At 30.4% G+C, this 3,912-nt stretch overlaps 1 pseudogene; it reads left to right on the top strand.

Annotated features, from left to right (window-relative positions):
* The first annotated feature begins 723 nt into the window (after positions 1–723).
* On the top strand, positions 724–3,186 carry LOC112520971 (annotated as a pseudogene).
* The last annotated feature ends 726 nt before the right edge of the window (positions 3,187–3,912 follow it).

Here is a 3,912-nt window from a genome sequence, read left to right as displayed (position 1 = left end):
ATATAAAATAGTTAGATAATACAACTTAAAATTATAATTGGATATATACATATGTATATATGTGTGTATATATATATATATAATAATAATAATAAAATATATAATATATTATAATTGACTATGACATTTGATGGAGTAATTCCCGAGGCATTCAACACCCCCTATTAAGGGGGTGCCATTAGCACTCCCCTTTCCTATCGGGTAAATGTTTCGTAAACGGCCATTTTAGACATAAGTTCATAAGGAAACACTAACGTAGTTTATAAGAGAAGAGCTTCTTGAACATACGAAATGTTATCTTATCCACTATTGTTCGTTAGTGAACTATTCATTTGTTCATAAATCCTTCCTTAATTATGTTCATAAATGAATTGTCTAGTTGTTCATAAGTGAATTAAATAATTGTTCATAGATGACATCACCATGACTATTCATAAGTGAATTAGGTAATTTTAATGACATCACCCTAATTGTTCAATTGTGATGGGAGAATTTTAACGGATTGATATTATTCTCCAAGGGTTGATGGAGAAATTTTAGGGACGTGGTGGAGTAGTTGCTTAAATCAATGGATTTGTGAAGTTCACGATTTTATCATAATTCACCAATCTTCTTCACTATTAAAGAAAAGACTTTTGCCTCGAAAATCTGTCGCTAAAGGGTGATTCGTCATAAAACCGTCACAAAAATTGGTGGGTAAATTGTTTGTGGTAATTCAAATCCATGACAGACTACCTAGGGATTCTGCGGGTGATCCTTCTGTATTTTCTTTAAAAAAATATCGGATTCTATTAAACCATTGGTAATCACCAACAGAAATTTCTCTGAATGATTTTTGTAAGCAAAAGTCATTTTTTTTTTGTAGTGCTTCAAATTTCATGTATGTCCAATTTTTGAAATATTACAAATTTGTGACCAAACAATCTTAATTATTGATTAAATGTATTAATAATTGGGATTGATTAATGAAGTTTGTACTATTTTATTTTATGGGTTATAAATGAAGTTGCCCCTCTCTATATTAACCCACAATTTCTATATCTACATAACTAATTGGTCAACTTAAAAAATCTACAAGATCGATTTAGAAAGAGATATATATGACCAGTGACCACATATTCAACTTAACAAACATCGAGTCACTTTTATCAAGCCTTCTCAAGGCTATTGGAAATATTTCTTATTGTTATCTTAAGGACCTTATAGATTAATTAGTCGGGTTGCATCCAAATTGGTCCGTACACCCAGTTACATTAAAAAAAACTAGTTTTATTTGAATTAGAAATTTACACTTCTCAATTTAACTCTTATTCTCACACGATCCTTCATTTGACTAGTATTATTTAAATTAGAAACTTATATCTTGTAATCGATACTTGCTTTTCATATGAGGTCAATTTGTTTGCCAATCTAATTCTACTAATTGCTCTTCATGTATGTTGAATGTGTTTGTAGATACGACGTTGCGTTGGCAATTAACACACTTGGATCTAAGCATGTTTCCGACTTTGTCAATGAATGCTTCAACATGAAACTACTTCTTCATATATCTACAGGTTTGAATCTTTAAAGTATAAGTTATAATTTTGTGTTCATTTTCCAAAGACTATGTACAAATCGATGTAACCTCGTCAAATTTATATTTGTACAATTTGTTATAAATAGTGTTAAGTCGAAAATCAGATGATTGTTGGCATACGTTAAATCTTAATTTATAATGAACCTATATCTTATTCCAGCTTTTGTGTCGGGCGACAATCCTGGAATCATATTGGAAACACCATTTAAAATAGGTGAGACACTCAATGGCAAAAATGATCTCAACATTAGAGAGGAGAAGAATGCAACACAAGAAAGACTTGAGCAACTAACCGTTGAAAAAGCCGATGAAGAAGTTGTTTCATCTGCCATGAAGGATTTTGGTATCCAAAGGTTCGGCCACAATTTTCTTTTAAAAATCAAAGACTTTTTTGAAATTAAGCCAAATAAAAAGTTTTTGTGTAGTATGAGCGTAAGATTGATATTGTCATTATTGCTTATACGCAATATATAATATGTGTATTGATTGAATGTTGCAAGGGCACAATTACATGGATGGCCAAATACATATGTGTTCACCAAGGCGATGGGGGAGACGCTGTTACTTGAGGGATTACGAAAAGATGTGTCATTAGTCATTGTACGTCCTACCATCAGCAGCAGCACCTATAAAGAACCGTTTCCTGGATGGATCGAAGGCATCAAGTAATTTATCTGACATTGCAAAATTAGGAATAATTAATTTATTGAATGAATACATATCATGCTTTAATTAGCTTACATTTCACTTTGTCCAATTAAATTTTGCAGAACCATTGATAGTTTCATTGCCGCATATGGTAGAGGCAGGATTTCATGCTTTCTCGGTGATCCTGTCAAAGTACTTGACATAGTAAGTTCTCTCGCTATATATCTAGATGTGTGATTTCTTTTAATTAGAAATTTAGAATATAAGATAAACTACGAATTGTTAATAGATGTTAAGGAGAAAAGCAGCACGTTGTATTGTGTTTCACAAGTATTATATATGTATATATATATATATATATGTATATATATATATATATTACATTTGATTGTATTAATTATGATAATAAGTTTCAAGCAAATGAAAACCTGCAGATTCCAGCAGATATGGTGGTTAACGCTATGTTTGTGGCGATGGTGGCTCATATAAATCAACCTTACTCAAAGACCATTTACCATGTCGGATCATCCATGTCAAACCCTATCACACTTTCTAGGTTCTCGAATTGATGTTTGATTACTTTGCTAATAATCCATTAATAAACAAGCAAGGAAACCCCGTCAAATATAGCAACAAAGTTAAACTCTTGAGTTCCATGTCCAACTTTTATTGGTATATGGCGATCCGTTACATGATTCCCTTAAAGGTATGTATAATTTAATTAATTACTCAATATATATATATATATATATATATATATATGCATGAACAAACAAAAAGAAAGCTAATTAATTGGCTTGTTTTGACTTTGATTCTTTCGAAGCTAGGGACTGAAATATGCAAACTTGATATTTGGCGGGGCTTTTAATGCATCATATCTAGGTGCTCAGCGAAAGATCAAAATTGCACTCCGTTTTGCAGAGCTTTTTAGACCATTCGTTCTCGGCCATTCCATGTAAATACTCTTTTACTTGATCCATATTTCATTACAAACTTTATAAAAGAGGGTAAGTTCCACTTATAAATTAAATAAGCACACTTGTTTAATTTGGGTTCAGTTATTTTGGAATTTATTTATTTTTGCACATTTTCTCAAAGATTTAGAAACATATATACACCTTTAACCATACTAATTGTTGGTTCTTGTAGTGGAACTCAACCCTCAAGTAATTCCTTGTTGCAATATCTAATATTGTTGATTAATTAATTAATTAGATGTTTTCATCTTTTATGTATAGTTTCGATGATACAAATCTCAGAAAATTACGCAGCATGGCCGACTTGAATGAGATGGACAATACGTTATTCTTCGATCCAAAATCTCTTAACTGGGAAGACTACTTTATAAATATACATATTCCAGGCTTGGTGAAATATGCAATCAAGCAATAATTGATTAGGCAAGACTCACTTATAAGTAACTAGAGTTTGATATCGTGCGTTGCACGATGACAATAAATTTTTTAAAAATTTATTGAAATTAGTTAAATGAGTTGATGATCACATTTAGATATTAAACTAATAAGAATCAACATTACCTTTGATATATGAATCTAACTTATCATTATTTGTTGTTCTTTTAATATTATATATATATATAAATATATAATTATAATTATTAAGTTTTATATATCAATCTTTTATTATATCAAACTTTGTGATTGGTTCAAAATCATAAAAAAAAA

Source organism: Cynara cardunculus, assembly GCF_001531365.2.
Source record: "Cynara cardunculus var. scolymus isolate 2C chromosome LG 11, CcrdV1, whole genome shotgun sequence".
Lineage (NCBI taxonomy): Eukaryota > Viridiplantae > Streptophyta > Magnoliopsida > Asterales > Asteraceae > Cynara > Cynara cardunculus.
The sequence above is the reverse complement of the archived record's forward strand: the minus strand, read 5'-3'. Positions and strand labels throughout refer to the sequence as shown.